We start from the raw sequence: 27467 nt of genomic DNA on the forward strand, positions 1-27467 counted from the left end.
GCTAGTCACATGGGCATGTTTGCTTTGTGAAAACTGTACATTTATGATCGTAGACTTTTATGTATGTAAATCCTAAAACATTTACTTGAAACATCTAAAATTTCATCCCTTTCAAAGCTTCTCTTCTCTCTTTGACTTAGGTCTAAACACTGGAGCAGTTGAGAAGGGATCTTGGTCCTCTGCTTTTCTTCTTGGTCCTCTCCCCACTCTTCCTTTGTTGGGTCCTCCAGCATCAGGGTAGGAGGGACGGCAGTGGAACAATCTATCTTGTTAGCTTTGGGATCAAAGTCTAAGTTCCCAAACAGCAAAATGAGTGAGTTCAGGCTTCCAAGAAACATGATCCTGGAAGCATCAGTTGCCATGGGAGGTAAGAACAACAATGGCCCAGCATGTCTAGGTTTTCAGAGCTGCTGCTCTGACTGAATTCATCTATGTGTCAGAGATTTTTAGGGTATCTTTTCCTATGTAATGGTTTGAGAAAGAGTTACCATTCACATTTCCTAATGGGTTCAGAATAGATGCAATTATGAACTCTCTCTAACCAATCCCCTCTTCCCTAAAGAATCATTTATATAATAACATTAATGGTCATGAAATTAATTCCTTTTCTCAAATAGCTTATTGTCATCTATCTAATGATAAGATGATCTGCTTTTTCTCTTTGACTATTAAAATATTATGAATTATATTAACATATTTCTTAATGTTGAGCTGTATTTTCCTTGAGAATTCTTTTGATACACAACAGGATTTGATTCACTAATATTTTATTTAGGACTTTAGCTGTTGTGTTGATACATGAGATTGGCTCTGTATGTGTATATGGGTTTTTTGTGCCTTTATTGTGTCTGGATATGAGGCTTAGGCCAATTTCAAAAAAAAAGAAAAGGGAACTTTCCTTATTCTTCAATACTCTGAAAAAGATGAACAAGAATGGAATTTTTATAATTGCTATTTTTATTCAAAGCCTTGAAAGCATTGATTTGTAAAGCTATGTAGGCTTAAATCTGTTCTGAGGAGAGTTTTTTGATAACTTTCTCAGTTTCCTTCAGTTATTGGTCTAAGAGGTTCTATATTTTCTTCAATCCATTTTGACAATTTATGTTATCTTGGATGATCATTCATTTTATATACAATTTGAAATGTATTTGCAAAATATTCAAATATTTTACCAAATTATCTTTTTGTAATAAATTCATTGTATCTATATGTGAAGTTTTAGCTTTTTTGTACTTCTGACATGATGCATATATGCTTTCTGCTTCATGAGACCACTTAATAATTTATTTAAAAGTAGCTTGTCTTTTTTTATTTTATAATATATTACCTTCATCTTTTGTCAGTCTTACCTCCTATATCTCTTTGTCTTACTTCTTATAAATTTTGTTTCAAATACTTAGTTCATTCATTTTCATTCATGTTTATTTAATTAGGAAAGAGGTTAAGGCTTAGAGGAGGATTTCTCCTCTAAGTCCATTTTTGTGGACAGATTATGCTTTGTTGTGTTGTGCCTCCAAATTCATTGTTTGCATAATGCTTTATTTCTTGAGTTAATAACTTAAGTAGTAAAAAGCAAACGTTGATTCCCTCCTTATGTACAACAGGGAAACTGGCACACTGAGACATCCTAACACCTCACCCCAGTACAACCCCCTTGCTTTTATTTCTGCTTTCTAAAAATTTTATTCTATCTGTTTTTGCAGTCAATGTATTTAGTTTTGCATTTGAGTAATTTCCATTGAAGAATTATAGCATTTGTATTCATTCTATCCAGTACCATATTGTCACAGTTATTTGGATATAATTTCAGGGCTGGAACTCGGGTGAGGCAACTGAGGTGCCCAGAGAGAAATATTTAAGGAGGCACTGTTTCTCAGCCTTGTGCTAGTACAGAAATGGCACATGAGAGTGAGTGTCTCCTTAATTTTGTGCTCTGGACACCTCTTGTGCACCTTAGCCTAACCCTAGCCAGCGATTTTATTTTTTTTAATGACCACCCCTGACCCTTCTTCTCAAAACATTTTAATGGGGATTTTTTTGGGAACAGTACTTGGATAATTCTCTGAGTTCCAGAATAACTGAGAATTCTTTTCTTAGAACTCTATATTATCATCATGGAGCCTTAATACATTAAAATACTACCTTAGCTGGGAACAGAATTTTTGTTTTATGATTTTTTTCTTCAAGACAATATTGGCTTCCTGTTAGTCTCTTCTGGTATATAATATAATATAAGGAAGTCTAGTCAGCCAGCTAATTTTTGCAGGAGAGGTAGGTTTAGGCTGGGTGCTATAATATTTTATTTACCCTGAATTTCCATACTTTTACCAAGATATCCCAAGGTATTAATCACTTTCACTTGATGTTGCCTCAAATATTGTGAGTAACTTGCTTTTCAGCTAGAGTTTTCTTCAATTTTGTTTCATTTAGTGATTCTCCTCAATTTGTTGTGTTTTCTTTACTAAGCACTCCTCATCTATTTATCTATATTGTAGAACCTTATTGTCCATCTTCTGGTTTCTTCTCACTTCCATCCTTGGACCTTTCGTTTTACTTTCTCCACGGACTTCTCAGTGGTGGAGGCAGACAACTAGTTTCCCAGGTCTTTCCCAACTTCAATCAGATTCAGCTTATTTCCTAAAATTGCACAAGAATGTACTTGTGTCCACAATATCTCTCCCCAACTTTAAAAAAGGAAAAGCAGCCATACCTTATTTTGGTGAAATGCCTGAAGTGTCAGCACTTCCTGGTTGTCAACAAAAGGATAATTCCAAATATTTGTTTGGGAGAACCTGTTAATAATTAACACATTCACCTTGGCTCTTGGTTTACCTGCCTTTCCTTGCTTCGGTGTGTGTTTCTTTTTATTATAGGAGAATATTGGCCAGAGTGCAAATGTTCTAAATTTAGAACAACTGAAGCAGGACAGGATAGGAAATTAGTTCTTTCAAATGAGGCTGGAATATTTTCCCAGAGTACCAAGTTTCAAGTTACCCTCAATAAATTTGGCATGAATTATACAATGTTTGTTAAAACTTATATTAAAATTAAATCATGCTATGAAATATTTATTCTATTATAGTCGTTTCTCATCTTATTTCATCTTTAACATGTTTAGTGTTTTCTTTTTTTTATAAAAAAATTTATATTTTTGGTGAAGTTTTGGATGTCAAGTTAAAAATGTTCAAGATGTCCCTAAAGTTTTCAAAATTCTTTTACTTTGTACACAATCAAAAGACTTTGAAGACCACTTATCTATACAAGTTGTTTGTTTTTAAGCAGTATCCATTCTGACATTTATTATTTCTGGTCTTTAAAATTTTGCCATAGCATTATTTGTTAATTAAAAACTTTCTTTAATATTACCAGTTCCCCTTTCCTCTTAGCCCATTGTCATATTTTGATTTTTATAATTTACAGTGTAGAATATATGTTTGTTTTGAGTCTTTTAACAAAGTTTTGGGAATTTTAGGAATTTGCTTTCTTGAGAAAATTTCTTTAAAAGTATGGCAATCATTTATAGCCCATGATATTGATTTCCCTTTTTTATATCGAAATTTTTTTTTAAAGTTTGTATCCGTGAGGATTTTTGCACTGTAGTTACAGAAACTGGGTTGGTTAAGCCATAAGTAGACTTATTCAAAGAAATTGAGGTGAGGATTACTCCAAGGACCAAAACCTTAAGAAACAGGCAGCCTCAAAAGGTCTTAGATGCAGAAGCTTGCTTCATTTCTGAAATCAATGAGTTTGAACCTGTATTCTCCATTCTCCTTTCCTTCTACTCAATTTTTAAGGCCTCAGGAGAGAAGGTAATTGGTTAAATTTAAGTAAAATGCTCATTCCTTGGCTTTAGCATAGCCTAAAGGGAGAGCTGCTTGGCAGAGCCTTGCCAGAACTTTTCAGCTTCCAAAGGCAACGTCAGGACACCATGATTCACTATCACAATATGTCACATGAAATGGTCAAGAGATAGTTCCCCAAAATAAAGTTGTAATGCTGGTAAGAAGGGGAAAGAACTCTTGGAAATCAGTTTATATAAAATTTATTTTTTCTTTTTTACTTATTGTGGAATAAGACCAGTTCTACCTAAGCCAGATGTTTGCCAAAGTAAAGTGAGGATGGCTTCTTTTTGGGACTCCTCCTTGTTCCAAGTGCCACTATAATTCTTAGAACCTCAGCTATACCCCAGGTGATGTCAGTTTATATGATCAATTAGTTCATTTAAATGACTCTAGTGTGCAGAGGGAGCAGAGTCCATAGGCATTCCCAGAAGGATGAATGCAATGGCTTTCATCAACTTCAACAGCTTTCAACTGCGTTGAAACCACTTCCAGGGTCTTGCCCCTTTCAATATGTGACTCTTCCATTACAGAAAGTGCTCCCTAGTATTAAAAGTGAATTATCCCTGGTGGTCCATCACTATGGACCCACATCTAACCCCATCCCCTGGGAGGACTATCAGAGAAATTAGTGCCACAGACACAAGGGGAAGGTGCAATGAAGCAGAAAGCCTGGCATCACGAAGATCAGTAGACAGCCACCTTTCTAACAACTCTGTGATCACCCAGGAGCTTGAAAATCCAGGCCAATCTGGCACCGAGAGCTCTAATTTTTGTTGGTGTTCTTGGAACCAATCCTGAGGAATAATTGTTTAGCCATTTTAGAGTCTGGTACACATGGCCGCTGGCACATAGAGGTTAAGTGTAAATGGGTCTTTGGACTCACACATGGACATACAGAGGAACTAAAATGTGTCACATAGTTTTGGAATGGTGGCCTACAATATTATTTACAACTAAGCTACAGTGAAATTGAGGAACTCTCTCCTCTTATGCAGGTATCATTATTCACGTATGTCTTCGAAGTTCATTTTTATTACTTTTCGTATTGAGTTCTTTTCAACAGTTATTCAATAGTTACTTCTCAAGTTTAGTCTTTAGTTTTAAGATTAATGCTCTCCAGAAACAAGTATGTTGCTTTTGTTATAACCTGACCTTCGGATGGGATTATTCTGTTTTGCGCTTCATTTATCCATGCTTTGAGGCAGTTCTGTGTGGCTCTTGGTGAGGTGCTATAAGCACAATGACAAGTGATGCCTGTGTTGTTCTTTTCACAGAAGTGAACACCCTAAATAGGGACTTATACTCCCACTCCAAATATATATATCATACACCTGCCATATGCCAGGCACCAGCCCAGTGCCAGGGATACAGTAGTGAACAAACATATGCCATTCTTGCCCATGTGAAAGGGAGTAAGACAATAAATAAGTAAAGTGAATATTGTGCAGAAGAGATAAATGCTAAGAAGAAAAATTAAGCATGGAAGGGGGACTCATTGAAAAGGTGACATTTGGGTAAAGTCCTATGTATGTATGTCCTTTTGGTTCTTTTTCTCTGGAGAACACTGACTAACACACAATGATTTTGAGAAAGACATCAATTGACATGTTTACGAAAGTTATTAGTTTTTTATTTGTCATACTATTCAACGTGCTGAGAGCCTTCTTAGTATGCATCTAGTTTTTTTGTTTTTTGTTTTTTGTTTTTTTTTTGAGACAGAGTCTCACTGTGTTGCCCAGGCTAGAGTGCCGTGGCGTCATCCTAGCTCACAGCAACCTCAAACTCCTGGGCTCAAGCAATCCTCCTGCCTCAGCCTCCCGAGTAGCTGGGACTACAGGCATGCGCCACCATGCCCGGCTAATTTTTTCTATGTGTGTTTAGTTGTACGATTAATTTCTTTCTATTTTTAGTAGAGTCGGGGTCTCGCTCTTGCTCAGGCTGGTTTCGAACTCCTGAACTCAAACAATCCGCCCGCCTCGGCCTCCCAGTGCATCTAGCGTTTTAAGAGAGCTTGTGGAGGAATAGCAAACAGCTAGGAGAGAATTTATCCAAACTTAAGCCTTGCTTTAGTTAAAAGGGCTCCACTTACAAGTTAGGAGATTATTACTTGGCATTTGAATCCAAATGAAGGCTAATAAGACTAATTAATTAAAAGCTTCCAAAAACACAACTGCGCACAGAATGAACAGAGCTGCCATGCTCTCCAAGTATGCATGAGTGGTGTGCATAGGAGACAACATGAAATTAACTCCCACTTACCTTGCAGGTTGCCCCATTTCTCTCCTAAAATCAATAAGACACCAGCTGATCAGCTTTTCAAGAGTCCTAGTTAAACACAGCAGCAGCATTTGGAAGAGGTTGCTCTCAGTTGGCATGGCCTGACTACACTGTGAGGTGAACAGGCTCTGTACCTGGATCCATCATGCCTAGTTCTCCTGCTCCCCCAGTGATCCTGAAAAGAGTGCCCCATACGCTACAAATCTGGGTGGGTTTTACTATCTGCTTTACTGCTGAAAACCTTCATTGGATCTGGGCTTTTCTCTATCTCTATTTCATTTGTTTTCTGTTACATGATTTGGCACTGAATCTGTCACTGCTGCTAACTCAGCAATTCCAAGGTCATTGTCCCATTGCCTCATGGAAAGGATTTCATACCTTGTGCCATCCTCCCTCCTTCTTTATATTTTGATGTTACCATTGCCGTTTTTCTTCGCAGTCATTGCAGCTCTCTCTCTTCTCCCTGTGTCTTGTTAGCTTCCCACTAACTCCTCCTTTTCTTAGACTTGTTTCTTCCCTGCTGTCATCATTCCACGTGTCCAGAAATACCTGCAACCTTAATTCTTTCTAGGCATCAAACCTTTTCTCTAGTCACAATATATAATCCCTGATTCCCAAGTCTACACAGCCTTCATGTATATTTTCTATTGTGCATGCTTTCTGCTATAGTTTGGATATGGGTGGTTTGTTCCCCCCAAATCTCATGTGGAAATTTGATCCCCAGTGTTAGAGGTGGGACCTAATGGGAGGTGTTTGAGACATGGGGGCAGATTCCTATTTAATAGATTAATGCCCTCCCTGAAGGAAGATGAGTGAGTTCTCATTCTGTTAGTTCCTGTGAGAGCTGGTTGTTAAAAAGAACCTGAAACCTTCCCCTTCTCTCTCTTGCCATGTGATCTCTGCACATGTCAGCTCCCTTTGGCCTTCCACCATGAGCGGAAGCAGGCAGAGGCCCCCACCAGAAGCAGATGCTGGTGCCATGCTTTTTGTACAACCTGAGAACCTCTTCTCTGCATGAATTGCCCAGTCTCAGATATACCTTTACATACACAAATGGACTAAGACACTTTCCCACCTGGAAAACGCATGCAAAGACCTCCTTTCCTAGGGAGCCTTTTAAAATGTTCCTAGGCAGAATCAGTCATCTAAGAGTCATTTTCACATCTTATTTTAGTTAAAATTCTGTACTTTTATTTCTTCTACATAAATATAACCTCCTAGAGGATGGTAACCATCTTTTTCTTTTAGTTTAGTTCTTAACAAATAGCCTGACACAAAATGGATGTGTTATAACAATATTTTGGTGAATAACTGAATATTTCAATATTCCCTGGTGCTCTTAAAGTTTCATGAGACTAAAGGAAATAAAACATCTAAAATACTTACCTCAAATTTTATATGATATCAAACCAAATAAAAAATAAATGAGGTAAAAACTGACCTGGGAAATACACATAATTGAAAATTTTTGGTGTGTCAGGATGATGAATATTGGACAATTTTTCCTGTTTCCCAAAATTTATCTTAAATAGCAAGAAAAAGAAAAACATATATGTATATTAATTTATTTTAGTACACTATCCTTTTTCTTTTAAAAAGAAAAAGAATGTTTTGTTTTGTTTTTTAAATTGTCTCTGGAAAGATGCATAGAAAACATTACTCTGGTTTCTTCCAAGGGAGAAATGAAGGACTGGAGAAGATGGCTAAGTAGTGTTTTGTTTTTGTTTTTGTTTGTCTGTCTGCTTGCTTTTTATGATTTTTTTTTGTAGGTTTGAATTTTAAATGACATGAATGTGTTACATGTTCAAAATAATAAGTATGCTTAAATAAAGCTTTTGTTTTAACATATGTAATATTCAGTACTAAAGAATTCTGAATTGTAGAGCCAAAGAGTACTTAGAAGATTATCTCATTTAAATTAATATTTATCAAAGAATAATTTATATCTAGAAAATTACACATATGAGCAACTACATTTTCTCAAATTGATACACCCATATAATTAGCTCCCAGATCAAGCAAGTAGTCACTATAACAGGTTGAATACCCCAATCTAAAAATCTGAAATTCAAAATACTGCAAAATCTGAAACTTTCTGAACACTGACATGACACTCAAAGGAAATGCTCATTAGAATATTCTGGATTTTAGATTTTCAGACTTGACAAGATCAGTATAATGCAAATATTCCAAAATCTGAAAAAAATTCAAAATCTGGAACACTTTTGATCCCAGGAAGTTTGGATAAGACACTCAACCTGTATCAGCCAATAAGACCCTTCACAGTCTCTTCTAGTTCCTCAGCCCCTGCCAGGTAGCCTCTATGCTGATTTCTAATAGCATTAACTTTTTTTGTTTTAGGATAATTTTTATTCCCAGAAAGTTTCAAAAATAGTACAAAGACAGTACAAGAGAGTTCCTGCATATCTTTCACCTAGTTTCCTTCATTGTTGCATTTTACATTATTATGGTAATTTTGTCAAAAGTAAGAAACTGACACTGATACGTTACTATTAACTAAACTCTATAATTTATTTGGGTTTTACTAGTTTTTTTATTAATGTTTTCTTTCTGTCCCAGAATCCAATCTAGGGTACTACATTGTATTTAGTTGTTAAATTTCCCCAGTCTCTTCTGGTTTATGACAGTGTCTCAGTCTTTTCTTGCTTTTTATGAACTTAACAGTCCTGAAAATTATTTGTTTGTTTTTCTCATGATTAGACTGGAGTTGTAGATTTTTGAAATGATACCACTTGGATGTCAAGTGATTCCCAGCATTGGGAATTACTTTCCTGTGACAGGCTTATAAAAGGGCTTGGGGTAGTGAGTTTGGCCTGCTTGTCCTTCCATCTCTTCAGCCACATGGGGATGCAGTGTTCTTCCCCTTTGGAGGATGCAGCAACAAGGCCCATCTTGGAAGCAGATACCTGGACCTCACCAGACACCAAACCTGTTAGCACCTTGATCTTGGACTTCCCAGGTTCTAGAACTGAGGGAAATAAATTTCTATTATTTATAAATTACCCAGTCTGTGGTATTTTGTTATAGCAGCATGAAATGGACTCAGAATAGCTCCACAGCTCGTTTTCCATGCCTCTTAGCTCCACCTTCTGGGAAATCTTTCCTTTCCATTATTCTTCTTGGCCACATTTGAAAAGGACATTGGAGCATATGCCCCTTCCTAGGAATTGAGCAATTTCCACAGTCCATCTTCTGCCAAAAAAAAAAAAAATATTGGTGTTCCAAGGCAACATTTTGAGTCCTGAATAGTCACAGTTTCTTAAATCATTTCTCAATTGAGAGGAAGTTTCTTCTTCCAAACATACAAGTCTAGTTATTCTGAAACTGGTCAATTATTTTCTGGTCTTGTATTTTTAAAAGAACATAGTCAAATGCAACCAATAGTAACAAAGACACAATACTAACATTCAATATCTCAACCACTTCACCTAAATCAACAAGCTCAGCAAATTCTTCATTTTCTCCTCTTAAGGCAACCCCCGTCCTCCACATAGAGTCTACCTCATCAACCTAGGTCCTGAAGGGAAGAAAACGTGGAATAGGGCTACAGCCAATCTCAATGAGCAAGTACTGCGAACAAGATACAGACTTTTATTTTTGTAAGCTATTGAGATTTTCAGTTTATCTGTCACCTCCAGGCTGATATACCTATTCCCAGCCTTTTGGCTTTCCTCCTCATTCTTTTGTCTCATAGTCTTTGGATGCATATCCAGAGCTCACATCCACTCTCTCAAAGCAGAAAAATGTTTATGTGTCCTTGGCCAGAAATGTGTATCAAGACCCCATTTAGTTACAAGAGAATCTTGAAAACTGAATTTTTAGCTTTTAGAGCCTTTTTTTAAGTAAATATAGATGAGTAAAGGAGTGGGGATCTTAAAATGGAGTCTGGCTCAGCCGAAAAATAATGTGAAACATACCACATTATCCTTGCAAACTAATCTGCTGTTACTTGTCTTTGTACAGTTTGTACACTAACCTCATTGAAATACAGTTCATTTCTCTAACACTAGAGATAAATGAAATAGGCAAAACAATGAAATACAGTTCATATTGCATTATCTCATTGCCTCTATTATTTTTCCATGGAGAAATGAGGACAAAGTTATTTTAGTTTTTTTGTTATGGTAGTACCCAACTTCTGGTACCAATTTCTGAACTAGGCAGAGTAAGCTAGACTATACAGAGCTAACAAATACACTACAAAATCTCAGAGGTTTAAGAAAGCAAAGATTTATTTCTTACTGACATCACCATTCAGTTCAGGTTGTTCAGTGGAGGCACACACAGTCACTTCAAGGGATGATGAGAAACAAACAGTCCAGTATCCCAGGAAGAGAAAAATGGGTTAGTCAACATATAAGACTGCCTTTTCCACAATAGATCAAATACTCAGAACAGTTCCCAGCAAGTTATCTAGCAACTGTGCTCCTCAGTTTCTTCGTCTGTCATGTGGGATAATAATGGCTCTGGCCTCAGAGGATTGTTGGGAGAGTTAATGAATGAGTTAACATATGTAAAGCACTTTGAACAGAGTCTTCACCATATTAAATGCTATATGTTTAATTTGCTATTAACAATGTAGCAATAAATATCTTTGCATATACTTTAGCACACAACTGTGCAAGTGTAACTGCAGATAAAAATCTCTTAATTTCTAAATCAAAAGTATTCATATTTTAAATGTTAATAGACACTTCCAAATTGCTCGCTACAGAAGATTTTAACAATTTACACATCTATCAATAATTTATTTCACTGCTTATTTCTTTACATTCTTACCAACAGTGTGTTTTAAAAATCTGGGGATTGGCCAGGCATGGCAGCTCATGCCTGTAGTCCTAGCATTCTGGGAGGCCAAGGCAGGAGGATCAATTGAGGTCAGGAGTTCAAGATCAGGCTGAGTAAGAGCAAGACTCCATCTTTACCAAAAATAGAAAAAAAAAAATTACCTGGACATGGTGGTGCATGCCTGTAGTCCCAGCTACTGGGGGGCTGAGGCAGGATGATCACTTGAGCCCAGGAGTTTTAGGTTGCAGTGAGCTATGATGACCCTACTGCACTCTACCCAAGGCTGCAAAGTGAGACTCTGCCTCAAAAAGTAAAAAAACTTTCAGATTTCTGAAATCCAAATGTGAAAATGATCTTGCCATTTTAATATACATTAAGTTAAACATCTTTCTGTGAGTTGTAAAATTTTTCACTTTGTCTAAACATGTCTTTATTTCACTCTCACCCTTAAATTATAGTTTAGTTATACATAGAATTCTAGATTGAAAAGTGTTTTGCCTCAGCACTTTCAGGATATTATTCTATTTTTATAGTTTCTATTGTTGTTAATGTTAAAAATTATAACTGTAATTCATGATACTAGTTAAAGGAGAGAAGAACCATATGCATCTTTGTAGTCACCAAATAGATAAATGCTGATATTTTAAATTTATTTTTAATTAAAGCCTGTTAGTAACATGAGAGTAATATATGTAAAATAAAGCTACGTATTATATTTCAGAAATTCAAGCTCACTAGTATCACTATTTCTTTTATCATTGCCTCAGACTATTAGACAATGCTTTTAGAGAAGAGATTTAACTACTGAAAGTAATACAGCAAAATAATCAAATGGTTTGTGTAGAAGAGTGGCTCTTCCATGGCACTTTGGCAACTTTGCAGATCTGCACATAGGCCACACAGGCTCAACTGCACTCCTATCTATCGTGGCACAGTGCCCTGTGATCTTCCCAGAGACCTGGGAAGAGGTAGTTTTGTGAGGAATCATCACAAGGCCATTCATTTATCATCAGCCTCCACATCTAGATAGAAGTTACCTATACTGTCAGGAAGCTGCTGCAAGGTAATTTCTCAACCACCTCCTCTCTAGTTTCAGCAAAGCATAGGACTTTCTACATCTGCCCTGTGGGTACAGATGCAAGCTATAAAATTGCATGCCTGTAATTTAGAGTTGGCTCCTCAACGACAGAACAGCCCACCTCTTGTGTCGTTTGTCATCTGGCCCTTCCAGTTCCATGACTTCCTACGGAACTAGGGAAACAGGTATGGGATACTATGTTGGTTTTGCTTTCATTATCTGTATAAATAATAAACTATGCTATGGACTGAATGTTTGTGTCTCCCCCAAATTCATATGTTGAAATCCCCATCCCAATTGTGATGCAATTAGAAGGAGGGATCTTTGGAAGGCAATTAGGCCATGAGAATAGAGACCTCGTGAATGAGATTAGTGTCCTTATAAAAAGGCAAGAGAGAGCTTGCTTTCCCTCTCTGCTCTCTGCCATGTGAGGATACAGGAGAAGGTGGCCATCTGCTAATAGGGAAGTGGGCCTTTACCAGACCCTAGATTTCTTGGCACCTTGGTCTTGGATTTCTCAGCCTCCAGAACTGTGAGAAATAAATTTCTACTGTTTAAGCCTACGGTAATTTTTTATGGCCATCCAAACTAAGACACATGGTCTAACATTTGGACTCGCTCCTTCCTAGCTAAATATATGAAAATGTGGCAAGCTAGTTTTGCAGCTGCCACTGTGCTGCTGCTTAGAGACTACTTACATGCTTGAAAGCTTCTGTCTGCCTGGAAAATCCTACAGGAAAACCTGTAAAACTGGAATGATAGAATTCAGCAAAGCAACCAGATACAATATTATAACACAAATATTGATAGCATTCATCCATAGAAAAGCAGTTAGAACATATAATGTAAAAACCTCTTATTATATCTACACCCAGATAAGTTAATAAACAAAAAATACCTTAAGATAAACTCCATGAAAAAATGTATACAGCTCCATGAAGAAAACCATAAAGCTTTACAGAAGTACATAAAAAGTTTAAATACCTCAAAGCACCTAGCTTCTTAAATGGCAAATCACAAAAGTCTATAAAAATGTCTATTACTATCTATATTAATCGATAAATCCATTGCAATTCAGATAAAACTTTCTGTAGAACTTGAAAGACAAAATGTTTGTATAATTCAACTGGAAGCAAAGATGATTCCAGAACTTTCAAAGGGAAATTGCCCTACTGTAGCCAAAAATATGTTAAAACTAAGATATAAGACCATGGCAGTTGAATCCAGAAAAAATATAAAATCCAACAATTATACAACATGTTTCTAACCTCAATAATTAAAGAAATTAATTCAGGCTGTTCACACTAACATCAATGAGACCTTCACTAAATTATGTGAACTGAACCCACTTTTGCCCATATAGTAGGGTTTTAAAGCACAAACATACAAGCATATACTATCCCTCATTAGGAAAACCAGAAACGAAACAGGAACAAGGACAACCTAATCTTTGATTGGATGAAAAGTAATGAAAGAATGTAAATGACTTTGATCACAAAGTCAACTCTGATTGGACGGCGTTCATACTTGCTATGAACCCCTCAGAAAGCAAAAGGCAACCAGACAGTCTAATGCCTGAGTGTGGCCTATACCAAGAGTACTTTGAAAAGATTCTTCCCACAGCACCTAAATTTTATAGGTTTCAGTTTCAACTACTTGAGAGAAACTGATCTTAACCTAAGTCCATGAGAAATGATGCTGGTCCAGTTTGGGTCATATATCCACCCACCCACAATCAACTGTTGTTGGAGACCACCTTGTTGAGACAATCCTGGCTTGAGCAGGAATTATCTGACCTGGGAAAGAAAAGTGATACTAGAAAAAATGGCACTTGGATTGAGGCACCAATGTCTCCAGGACTGACTGAAAACCTCAGTAAACTAGAAAAAACTTAAAAAAAAAAAAAAGAAAAAGAGAAGGAGTTGGACCAGCAAACTAGGAAACATTAAACCAAGACACCATAAGAGATAGAGAACATTATGAAGACGGTATTTAAACCCTGAAGAAAGCTTCAAACATAGCAGGAAATGACATTTAAAGCCTCTAATAAAAGTAAGGGAGTAAAGGCTATTGCTTTATAAGTGATACATTAGAACACATGCACACAGTATAGCAATACAATCTTGAAAACAAAAAAACACAAAATGCCTATTTATTCATAAGGAAAAGTGTTAAAGCTGGGAGAAAATTTAAAATTTCTCCTCCCGCCCTACCCTGCCCCCAGCTGTATTAACTTTCTCTAGTTGATTGGGTGATTCATAGTCAAAGAATTATTAGCACAACCAATAAATTAGCAAAAAAATACATTACCTAGAACTCTAATTTTAAAAACTTAGATGGCTCTAAAAATGTCTTTGGTATATTGATGTTCAAGTTTTGATAAAAGAAATTCACTGGGGCAGCTAGTGTAGTTGGTAATAGCACATGGCATTGTTGGCCACCTCCCCAGGCAGTAGGAAGCATTCAGCTTTTGAACCACCTGGAGATTATGGTCGATCATTTGTTGTAATGGGCCAGGAGGGAGGTCTCATCCATAACGAAAGGAATTTATGATGCACGTGACCTTGGATCTGATGCCAGTGTATCTGTTTCAACATCCTAAACATTACTAGTTATTCACTTAGATTCTCCTGCAGCTGAACTTCTGTTTCTCCCATCCTTCTTGATCTTAATGATGGTGGCTCGTTGGAAATTATCCTGATGCAATGGAGCTTCCAAGTTTGCTATGTAGAGGCAGGCGATCCATGGAACAGAAAAGCTTATAGACCAAATTAAGATGATAGATATGAACAATTGGTTAAATAAATTTAAAATCTACTGCCAGAAGCAAGGGGGAAAATAGAGGGTAATTTTACAAAGTTAGAATAGAAAGCAAGCAGGATAGAGGGACTATAGGATTGAATCTGGGAGTCTGTAATGATCAAACATCCTGTCTCCCTCTCTGCCGCATTAACTTTCCCTGCTGATGGTGTGGTTACAAGGACTGGCATTGAGATTCCAACAAGGGAGCCCACAGACAAAAGGTGACATAGGAAGAGATAATGACACACACTTGCTTTATGGGAAATACATGCTAAACAGCTATGGATTTTATTTGTTTCTTTTATAAAAATTGACAAATATTGTATATATTTATGGTGTACAACACGATTTTGATGTATGTATACATGGTGGAATTGCTAAATCAAGATAATTAACATATCCATTACCACATATATATCTTTTTTTGGTGGTGAGAACATTTAAAATCTATCCTCTTAGCAATTTCCAAGTATATAGTACATCGTTGTTAATTGTAGTCACCATGTTGTGCAATAGAGCTCCTGAACTGAACTTATTCTTCCAGCTAAAATTTTGTGTGTTTTGACCAACATTTTTCCAATCTCCTCCAAGCCCCCAGCCTCTGCTAACCACTGTTTTCTCTGATTCTATTAGTTTGACTTTTTTAGATTTCACATACAAGAGAGATTATGTAGTATTTGTCTTTCTGTGCCTGGCTTTTCTCACTTAGCATAATGTTCCCCAGGCGTACCCATGTTTTCACAAATGACAGGATTTCCTTCTTTTTTAAGGCTGAATAGTATTGTGTTTCTTGAACAGAGAACATATGGTGATAGAAAGGGTGTCCTTAGTAGGTGGCTGAATCAAGGCCTTACAAATACTGGGTGCTCATATATCTTAAGTGTACCCTGGATATTTAGTGTTTGTTGTATATTTAGAATAGTATAAGTATTTTGTGCCCAGGTGCCTCATGTTTATTTCAGGCCTCATGAATGTTAGGTATCTTTTGGTCCTTCCATTTCTTAACCTACATATGACCTACTTATTAACTACCATCAATACATAAACATATCTTATGACTTTTATACATCTACATCCCATTCATTTTCTTGTCCTCTATAGAGGAAATGAATATTCTCAACTTATAAAAAAAAATACAAATTACACATGGCTTTCTTGGAGCTCTTTCTAGAGATTGTAGAACACTTCAAAACCCCAGGCATATCAAAACTCCTTTCTGGCTTCCTTGAAAAGAGAAGGAGTGTGTCTACAAGTGACAAGGGGAGTCCTGAAGATACTTCTATTCAAATGAAGGCTTAATAACACTAACTTCTGATTGAATTAAACATAATGGAAAAAGCATATAAAAGTGTCTGCCAGTTCTACTGTGCTTGGATGAGGCATCTTCAAGAAGCCAGCCAATAAGAATGCTAACTGCAGGCTTCAGCTAGTGTGTGTGTGTGTGTGTGTGTGTGTGTGTGTGTGTGTGTGTGTGTGTGTGTGTGTGTGTGTTTAAGGGATATATCCCTTATTCACCTCTGATTTTCGTTTTCTCTCTTGCATTAGAGGGCGCTAGTCGCAGAAGATGCCTTGGTCGTGGCCATCAGAGAGGCAAGGCTCGCGCTAAAGGCAAAACTTGTTCTTCCCCGGTCGAATCCAGTTCCCCGTGGGCCGTGGGCACCGCCTTCTCTGCAAGGGCAACTACGCGGAGCGGGTCAGGGCAGGGGCGCCGCTGTACCTGGCGGCGGTGCTGGAGTACCGGACTCCTGGGATCCTGGAGCTGGCGGGCAACGCCGCCGGCGACAAGAAGACAGCATCCCGCGCCACCTGCAGCTGGCCATCCGCAACAGCAACGTGATCAATAAGCTGTAGGGCAAAATCACCATCACGCAGGGCAGCGTCCTGCCCAACATGAGGCAGTGCTGCTGCCCAAGAAGACCAAAAGTCATCAAAAGGCCAAAGGCAAGTGATTGCCCCTAGATAAGCTCAACAGATGGCCTGCTTTTCAGTGGAAAAAGGAAAATGAAACCAAAGGCTCTTTTAAGAGCCACCCATGAATTCAGAGAAAAGTGTAGGCAGATACTGCAAAACAGAATTTCAAGGAAGTCTCTCCATTCCTTTCATTCGTTACCTTGATAGTCTCCACTTTGTCTTCTTCAGCAACATTATGTAACAGCGGTTTCCTTAAAAGTGAATTTAGCTTTGGATTTTCAGGCAAGTTGTAGTTTTTTGAAAGGCATTATTCTGTGGTATCCAGAAAAGCACTTTTGTTCATTTGGGCTGTTTTATTTGCAGTGAAGTTACAATGAATCTGTCAATTGTTGATTAATTTCTTTCTCCAAGCCTGAAGTATGTGCTTTAATTCGCTGCATTCGGCGTGTTAAGATTGTATTTGGTTAGGCTTTAGATATTTTAATGTAGGAAGCTATATATGAGTGAATTGGTTTAAGGTTTCACTCTGTGGGCTGTCAGTTTTCCCAAGAAGTCTCCTTCAAGGGTGGTCAACCAAGATGAGTGTGAAAGAGAGTCACTGGCCAAAGGAGGCGCCTACATGAGCCTCTGTCTGCCTCATCTCTGCCAAAGCCAGACTCTGCTGAGTCCAGATCTGAAGAATCCAGCAAGGTCTTTAGCCTATATTTTTATGGAGGGTACCCTAATCTTTATTTTTAAATGAGCATGTGTCTAAACCATTGGTTTAGATTGATTTCCTTTTGACTAATACTAACTCTAAGGGTAACAGTATCCTGCCTCTGGAATGTTGTTGCATCTGCCAGGAATGAACATTCGGTGCAATGTGATGGTTAGATGGTTTCATAAATGTCTGTACCTGTGGCAGATGTTGGCCTAAAACTTGCTTTTATTAAACCTATCTCTAGACCACCTTAAGCTTCTTTGGTGGCTACCATTGCTTAACAACCAGAACCTTAGGTCAGTTCCCAGATTGGGAACAGAACCTAACCTAAAGTGAGGAAGGAAGTACATAGACAAAACAAAACCTTTGACTTTGGAGTCTAGAGGAGAAATGAATGTATCTGCCCATTAAACCCATCGGGTAATGAAAAGTGAAGCAATTATTTGGTTGAGCAATTATTTTCTAGGCTACTCTTTCTGAAAGGCCAAACAAAAGCATTAAATGTGGAAAGCAGAGGCATTATTAATAGAAATAAGATTTGTAAAACATGCAGTGAAGAATTTCAACCCTTTTGGAGTATGACCTACAGTAATAAATATACACTTTTACAGTGTGCTGTAATACTAATATACAGGTTTATTACATATATGTATGTGTTTCAGAATCAAAAGTTTCACAAAACAATCCTTACTTTTACTAAGTGGGATGCACTCTTATCGATTCCATTCTATTTTAACCTAATCCATTTTGTTTAAAAAAATGCTGTTTAAGAGGCATTAAATTGTTTTAAAAGAGTAGCACCCTGTAGTTTGAAAAACATTGGGATGATGGGAGTTGCCAGGCAGAGTACTTGACACTGCACCCCGCACGGCCACAGTGATTGGTTCAGATGATGATGAAGTATTCCGAGCTGAGCCAGTAAGTGCCTTTCCTGGGATTTTTAGATGCGGAGTTTGAATATAGATTCTTTTTCTTCTCTTTTATGGATTTAAAGAAGGAGATGCCATAACTGCCAGCAGACATGTCTATTGCCTCTTGAAGAGGATTAAGAGAAGGGAGGGAAAGTACAAGAAGACGGCCAAAATGAGACTTTGAAGGTTTTGATTTGTTTTGGGGGCAGGGATGTAATTCCAGTCTCTCTGGTCTCCAGAACTGTACTTATTCCAGCTGCTCCTTCAACTTTAAGTTCAGTCTTCCACAAAGTCCTAGGACGTGGACACTGTGTAACCAAGTTCTTTGCTAAGATGTACCAAGGGTGAGCTTTGCTCCAGTTCCCCATAAATTCCTCATCTCCTTCTGAGACTTCATCAGCCTGGCCTTCTCTGTCCATATTCCTATCAACATGTTGGTCACAACCATTTAAACAGTCTCTAAGGAGTTTCAAACTTTCCCTTATCTTCCTGTCTTCTTTTGAGCCCTCCAAACTCTTCCAACCTCTGCCCATTACCCAGTTCCAAAGTCACTTTTGTGTTTTTGGGTATCTTTATAGCAATGTCCCACTCCTCAAACTAACCAATTTTCTGAGTTAGTCTGTTTTGTGCTGCTATAAAGGAATGCCTGAGGCTGGGTAATTTATAAAGAGAAGAGGATTATTTTGCTCATAGCTCTGCATAGTGTATAAGAAGAACTGCGCCAGCATCTGCTTCTGGTGAGGGCTTCAGGGAGCTTCCAATAAAGGTGAAAGATAAAGGGGGAGCAAGTGTGTCACATGGCAAGAGAAGGAGCAAGAGAGGAGGTGGTACCAGGCTCTTTTAAACAACCAGCTCACACGTGAACTAATAAAGTGAGAACTTACTCATTGTGGGGAGGGCACCAAGACATTCATGAGGGATTCACCCCCATGACACAAACACCTGCCTCCAGGCCCCACATTCAACCCTGGGGATCAAATTTCAGCATGAGATTTGGAGGGGCCAAACCTCCAAACCGTATCAGGGGGTGAGGGGCAAAGCAGGAGAATGTGTTATTATGCCGGTTAGGCCTTCCAGTATAATTGTGAATAGATGTAGCAAACACCTTTCTTATGTATCTGATTTTAATAGGAAGGTTCACCTTTGAGTGGAATGTTTGTTGTAGGTTTTATAGATGCTTTTCATTAATATTAAATACAGGGAATTTGATTCTTCTCTCAGATTGTAGGGAATGCTTTCCCTTTCTATTTTGTTGAAATGCATATAGTAATCTATTCTCAATATTTTTTGACAAATTGTTACCTCCAACTTTTTAACTAATTATATTATTTTGAATAAATTTGATTTTTAATTGCTTTATTTCTGTCATGAATATTATTGCCTGACATTTCAGAGGTAATAATAACAATAATGATAATGATGACATGATGATTTTCATTTATTGATTTTCTTTTATATGCAAGATTTGGTGAGTGGTTTTGTTGCAGTGATTTATTCGTCATTTTTTCAATGATCTCCAAGTAAGTAAGGCTCAACAAAGTAAAATATATTTGTTCGAAATCCTAGGTAGTAAGTGAAGGCATTTGGATATGAACTGAGCATGGTATAATTAAATAACATATGCTGGTTAAAGAATGCAACACTGTCTTACTTGACAGTTAAGAGATCCTTTCTACATTACAAATATCAACTTAATTTTGTTTACTATTCTATCTGGAAGTACATAACACAGCCCATAAGCACTCCTGATTTTCTTCCATGTATTCTCCTAAAGGTTATATTTCTTAAAATTATTCTTTTCTGTGGCCATTATCCTCAATTGCTTATGATTTAGCAGCTTTATCTGGGCATTCCTGGTACTACAGTTGCTAAACTAAGTGGCATTGAAACTGGAAAGTAGACTAGAAGGCAGACATGTCTAAGAAAAAAAGCAAAGTTGTATAGATAACAAAAGCTGCACCACTTTGCTCAGCTGATATAAGGCAAAATAATAGAAATGGTATTGCACTATGAATAGTGACCAGCCCATGACCAGATGATGTCAGACTGATGACCAGATTGAACCATTTGTCCTACAGATGGTAAGGCAAAGCAGGAGCTTGACTTAAACTTGGAGAAAAAAGGATTTGCCAGAACCATGATGAGGAGGTAAGGCTCTGATCAGACCTACCATGTATGGGTTCATGGTTTAGAGTGTGTGTGAAAAACCAGCCAAGTTCCAGAGAATGACCACTGCCATTTAGTCAAGTTTTCTGTTTCAAGACTTAGGCTGATTTGGTTTGCTTGCTTGACAGCTGTCCCTGAATCATCTGAATCCGTGCTGGACATTGTGAGGTTTGGGGGAGAGTGTGCATACGAGAGTGCTTCCTCTGCCTGGGCTCATCCTGGGCTTATAGACTGGCGATAACAGACTTCTTATGGTGACAATGGCATTGTGCACTGGAGTCCTCTGAAATTTTATCCAGACTCAGAGCCAGAATCCTGCTGAGTTGTCATGTGGCTGATCATTAACAACAGTTGTTTACAGTCTTGTGAAAACAACTCTGAAGATAACTGTAAAATCAAAGGAGAAATGTGTAGTCTATTTTCTCATGATTGTCATGACTAAAATGAAGCAATTTAAAAATCACCCTTATTTTAAAAAGTTTTGTTTTTTCTTTAGAGACAGAGTCTCGCTCTGTTGTCCGGGCTACGGTGCCATGACATCAGCCTAGCTCACAGCAACCTCAAACTCCTGGGCTCAAGTGATCCTCCTCCCTCAGCCTCCTGAGTAGCTGAGACTACAGGTACCTACCACCACTCCCAGCTAATTTTTTCTATTTTTAATAGAGATGGTGTCTCGCTTTTGCTCTAGCTGATCTACAACTCCTGACTGTTAGGTCCAGAGCCGAGAGAGAGACACACGAAGCCTCATGTGTGGCAAAATGCTGTTTATTTTGAGCATCTGAGTGCAGATGGGTGGAGGCAAAAGGCATCCACGAGAGAAAAGGGGAGAGCCTTGGGTTTTATAGAGGGTGTTTTCCGGGGGAGTAAGTTAGTGGGCCAGAACAGCCGTTGGTAATTAATTCTTTTGTGAACAATCAACTCCTGAGACCCCTGCCCCAGTCACATCCATCCTTCAGCTCTGGTGTCATTTTTATCAGAAGAGCTAGGGAGGGATAAACTTTGTCTCTATCAGGGAGGGACAGGAAGGAATGCTGGCTGCAGCTGTCTGTTAGATTTACAAAGTCCGGGGACTCTCCAGACTCCTGCGGTTATTGTTTTACAAGCTTAAGTTTTGCATTAACCGCATTCTGTCCTATACATGCTTTTCGGGTTCCCACCTGGAACAAACTTAACATTTCACCCTTTTTGTTATATACATATAAGAAAAGGAAGGGTAAGGTATGGGAAAAGGGTAAAAATTAAAAATTAGAGGCAGTAGCCCCGGGTGGTGGAGGCAGGTCTGCTGACGGGTGTGTGAGAGCAGACAGTGTGGTGGCCGCTGTGCCCCCCGGAACTCACCACCCTGAGCAGCACCTTAGCTAAGATCGTGGAGATAGAAGCTGGGATGGCTCAGACTCAAAAGGATAAGGCAACAGCATACCACCTAGGGCTGCTTAAGGCTCGCCTTGCTAAGCTTCGTCGAGAACTCATTACTCCAAAAGGTGGTGGTGGTAGTGGACCAGGAGAAGGTTTTGATGTGGCCAAGACAGGTGATGCTCAAATTGGGTTGGTGGGTTTTCCATCTGTGGGGAAGTCAACACTGCTCAGTAACCTTGCAGGGGTATATTCCAAGGTGGCAGCCTATGAATTCACTACGTTGACCACTGTGCCCAGTGTCATCCTATACAAAGGTGCCAAGATCCAGCTTGAAGGTATCATTGAAGGTGCCAAGGATGGGAAAGGTAGAGGCCGTCAAGTCATTGCAGTGGCCCGAACACGTAACTTGATCCTGATTGTTCTGGATGTCCTGAAACCCTTGGGACACAAGAAAATAATTGAAAATGAGCTGGAAGCTTTTGGCGTTCACTTGAACAGCAAACCTCCCAACATTGGCTTTAAGAAGAAAGACAAGGGAGGCATTAATCTCATGGCCACTTGCCCTCAGAGTGAGCTGGATGCTGAAACTGTGAAGAGCATTCTGGCTGAATATAAAATTCATAATGCCGATGTGACTCTGCCTAGTGATGCCACAGCTGATGACCTCATTGATGTTGTGGAAGGAAACAGAGTTTATATCCCTTGTATCTATGTGTTAAATAAGATTGACCAGATCTCCACTGAGGAATTGGTTATTATTTATAAGGTGCCTCACTGCATACCAATCTCAGCCCCTCACCGCTGGAATTTTTTTTTTTTTTTTTTTTTTGTTGGAAGATTTTTTTTTTTTTATTTCAGCAAATTATGGGTGTACATATGTTTAGGTTACATGTGTTGCCCTTGGTTCCCCCCCCACTGAAGTCCGTGTTTCAAATATGTCCATCCTTCGGGTAGTGTGCATTGCCCTCCTTGTGTATACAAATACCCCTCTACCGCTGGAATTTTGATGACTTGTTGGAAAAGATCTGGGACTAGTGAGAGAATTTACACCAAACCCAAAGGCCAGTTACCAGATTACACATCTCTAGTGGTGCTGCCTTACTCCAGAACCACAGTGGATGATTTCTGCATGAAGATTCACAAAAATCTTATCAAAGAATTTCAATACGCTCTGGTCTGGGGTCTGTCTGTGGAACACAATCCTCAGAAAGTGGGTAAAGCCCATACATTGGAGGACGAGGATGTCATTCAGATTGTGAAGAAGTGAAACCTTCCCCTTTCCCGGTCTGCTGGGCCAACCATAGCAGCTTTTCCCATGACCAAGCACCCTACCCCCAACTCCTTCTGGCTTTGGCAGCCACTGGATAAGGATTCTGGGGAGGGAATTGGAGGCACCCAAACTGGAACTTCACTTGTCTTACCTTGGTGTCACCTTGTATGTTGAACTGCATGAAAGACCTGGTAGGCCAGTCAGCTATGTGCATGGAAAAAAAAAATTAAAAATTAGAAAGATTGGGAAGTGGGCATTGCTGTCTTTCTGACTTTTTGTTTTTTCTGTTCCTAGAGATTTGGTCATCTTTGAAATATAGTTAGGCCCATTGCAGGGGATGTGATCTTTGCCCCTGAGATATGGTTTGGGGCAGGAAATAAAGGCCTGGAGTTCACCCCCTTGCAGTCTGTCTAGAAGACTTTCAGGAATACCTTGAGGCTGTAAAACAAATTCTAAAAGCTGTGAGCTGGGGAAATGTAAAGAGAAAGATTTACGTTTCTTTTCTGGGCTCTTTTAGGTGTTTGTGAAAATTGAGTCCCCGCAGGTTGCCTCTTAGTTTGGGGGAGAGACAGCAAAGAGTAGGGAGAGGTCAGAATTGATTTTTAGCTGTCATTAGAAAATTGGGAGATTCAAGGCTGTCCTAACATTCTCCCTTTTTGTTGTCAAAATTAAATTTTTATGTAAAATGACCTCAGAAGTTGGGAAAATGAGTGGAAATCTTTCTTCTGTAGCTTCTTCCAGCTGAGGAGGGGTGTATACTTTTCAGGTTCCCACCTGGAACAAACCTAATACTGACCTCAGGAGCAATCCTCCCGCCTCAGCCTCCCAGAATGTTAGGATTACAAGTGTGACCCACCACGCCTGGCCAAAAAACATACTTTTTTAAAAGATGGGTATTACAATCTAGGTCAAGAAAATATTTCAATCTGTATTGAAATGTTTAAAACCAATCATAGAGATGAAGGAAAGTTGGGCTTTTATTTTTTCTACACAGAGACAACTTGAGTCTATTTCTACCATGTCAAACCTAGTAGAATGCAAGAACAAACAACTCATGAGCACTTTAAAATAAAGATAAAAATTAAATATCAAAACCAAGTCACATTTTCTGACTTGAATAATTCAGGGTCAGACATAATTCATGTGATTTTTTTTTTTTTTAATGAGACAGGGTATCGCTCTGTCACCCAGGCTGGAGTGCAGTGCCATGATCCTAGCTCACTGCAGTCTCCAATTCCTGGGCTCAAGTGATCCTGCTACTTTGGCTTCCCAAGTAACTGGGACTACAGGTACCACCACCATGCATGGCTAATTTTTTTTTTTTTTTTTTTAGAGACAGGGTCTTGTTATGTTGCCTAGGCTGTCATGTGATATTTGAATTCTAAAGTTGATTATTATTTATCCCAGGGTCCAGAGTCCTTCAAAAATGACTCAGGGAAAAAAATCGCTTACACAGGAAGGTAAAATTTATACACATACCCTGACCATAATGGATGGACTTAGATTTTCTGTACTTAAATTCCCAAATGTAGATGGAACAAATCTGTTTTTCTTTTCTTTTATAAAGAATATAATAAAACTTACCTGAAAGAATGGTGAGGATAACATATAAAAAGTACTCAGCAAATAGTAGCTCTGACTCCCCAAGACCCAGGCTCCTCCGTCTGAATTCTCAGTGCTGGATTATGCCAGACTCCTACTCCTCAGCCAGTGTGCTGGGAGGTAGTTTACTCTCTCACAATACAGTTCAAATAGGTGTAAATGGTCAAACTCAAAATCTAAAGGAGAGCTCCTCAGGGCCATAAGCTAAGAAGGGACTTAAAGTCAAAGTGATGAGCAGGAGCTGAAGTCAGGAGAGCCATGGGAGTGCAGAAACAGGTTTAATTTCTCATGGCTGATGCTAATGCTCACATAAAGAAAAGAGTCTGGGTTACAAACCCAGGGCATTCGGGAAGCTAGAAATGAATTACCTGCCTATAGCTGGGAGTCTGAAGGTATTGCCTCGTCTATGTAACAAGGACAAACTGAACTATGTACCAGCTTGGAAAGCAGTGAGAATGTTTTCAACTTCCTAGGTGTTGGCAAGAGTCAACCTCGAGAAATTGAGAGTGTTTGGACTTCACTGTGACCGTGTGGGTGTGCCAAATTTATGTCACTTGTTTTTCAAAAAGGTTATAGAATGGCCCATACTATGTGATTACATGTGTGAAAATTTAGAAATAATACAAAGCATTATTTTATAGAGTTTGTGAACACACATATGCGTAGTTGGGGCCAAGGAGAAGGTTCCTTTTGGCTCTTTGAAGTTTTGTGAAAAAATCATTGACAAGATGCAGACTAATAGGAGAAAAGATATACAAATGTACTTAACATGTCTACATGGGAGCCTTCAGAATGAAGACTCAAAGGTACAAGGGAAATTGTCCATTTTTAGGCTCAGGTTCAACAAATTATAGATAGCTATGTAGAAATACGATTGGACACAAAAGGTATGATCTAATGCTAACAGACTGAGTGGAAAAACCCAGCAAGGCCTGTCTGTCTAGCTTCTTGGCCTCTCTGAGCATGTGTTCCTTCCTTTTGGGTATGGGGCAGGACTCTCTCTGGAATGGGGTCTTATGACTTACAAACATAAGTCATAATTTCTTTATGGCCAGTTTTTACACCAAATATTTTTAGGTTTCATGGCTGGCTCTCAAGAAAAGTTCTGATTCCTATGACCTGCCTTGGGGAAGAGGGATTCTAGTTTCTGTGGCCAGCCTCAGGGGAGAATGGGACTGGAGAACAAGATAAGGTCAGAGAAAAACTTTTGCTTCTGAGGCTGCATCTGAGGCCTTCATTTTGGGGTACTGTTTTCTGAGCCCCAACATTAGTAAAAATAGAAAAATATGGAAAAGCAGTACTATATTTATATGAGGCTTTTTTTCTTTGTTTTTTTTTGGTGAGGAAAGGAGAAAGGGATCAAGGGAAAAGGAAAGCAATAGAGTGAATGAAGTTCAAGTTTGTCCATAACATTACAATTTATATATTTCAAAGGAGAAAAAAATTAATAAAATTTCAAAGAAGGGGGAAAAATACAAAGAAGGAAAAAACAACAAAAATACTAACTGTAATATATAATTATATTTTCTCTCTTTTGTTTTAACCTTTTCAGAACAGACTAAAGGCATTAAAGATACTAAAAAGCAAAACAGCCACATGCAAGTGTCTGAATCAGAGGATGCCTCTAAGGTTCTAAGGAGATGCCCACAAGGAAAAAGGTCCAGAAGCTCACACCAGCCAAAAAGCAGGAGGAATAGCAGAGCGGGGCAGGATTCCCCAGTCAGAAGGTACGCATTTCTGAGAACTTCCCCAAAGAGCACTTGTCAAGAAGCCTTACTCAATCAGCTTCTAGTTCTATAATCTCATTAATGATTAATGATTCAAGTCCTGGGATGGCAAAGACTCCTCAGCTGTCTGCTGCAGCAAGGAGAAAAAAGGAGCGTGCGTGGAGGAAACAGAGTCCAACAGGAAGCCTTTCCTCAGACATTAAGCCGGTAAGTCATTTATCTTGGTGTTGATATCCAAGGGTTCTTTCTGTATATAATAGCTGACAAGTTGTATATGGCCCCCCCAAGCCTCATGTTTTCTCATATTGATAAACATGTGGGTGAAGATGTAAAACCCATATTAACAAGACTGACAATAAGGAAGAGGGAGAAGCAGGACACTGAAGCTTTTTTCCTGGTCATCCACACACTTTGAAACTAGCTCGTGGAGACAATGCCAACTGTGGAAGATATTTCTAAGAAATAGGAACTTTAGTGAGGTGTTTAAAACCAAAATTTGGGACTAGGCACAATGACTCACACTTGTAACCCCAGCACTCTGGAAAGCTGAGGCTGGAGAGTCACTTGAGGCTGGGAGTTAAAGACCAGCCTGGGTAACATAGCAAGACCCTGTCTCTACAAAATATTTAAAAATACGAAAATCAGCGTAGTGTGGTGGCATGTGCCTATAGTCCTACCTACTTGGGAGGCTGAGGCTGGTGGATTGTTTGGATCTCGGAGTTCAGGGTTACAGTGAACTGTGATCAGGCTGCTACACTCCAGCCTGGGTGACAGCAAATATGTCTCAAAATAGATAAATAAAAGAAAAATTGGGGGGATCAAACTGGCTCATGAACAAATATCATCTCTTTCACTCAACTTGGTGACCAGAGGAGAAGATCAGTGATAGCTCCATGTGGGATTGATGTAAACTGCCTAGGACAGTAGTTTATAATAGTGGCTAAAATAATTATTTCTATATGTCAACAGCTGATGAAGCCACATGAAAGAGCTGTAGGGTAGTGGTAAGGAAACAC

At 38.7% G+C, this 27467-nt stretch overlaps 2 pseudogenes; both read left to right on the plus strand.

Annotated features, from left to right (window-relative positions):
- The first annotated feature begins 336 nt into the window (after positions 1–336).
- Positions 337–16757, plus strand: LOC105805635 (annotated as a pseudogene).
- Positions 16758–19387: 2630 nt separating this feature from the next.
- LOC105805636 lies at positions 19388–23119 on the plus strand (annotated as a pseudogene).
- The last annotated feature ends 4348 nt before the right edge of the window (positions 23120–27467 follow it).

The sequence above is a fragment of the Propithecus coquereli genome, unplaced genomic scaffold (assembly GCF_000956105.1).
Source record: "Propithecus coquereli isolate 6110/MARCELLA unplaced genomic scaffold, Pcoq_1.0 Scaffold131, whole genome shotgun sequence".
Classification (NCBI taxonomy): domain Eukaryota; kingdom Metazoa; phylum Chordata; class Mammalia; order Primates; family Indriidae; genus Propithecus; species Propithecus coquereli.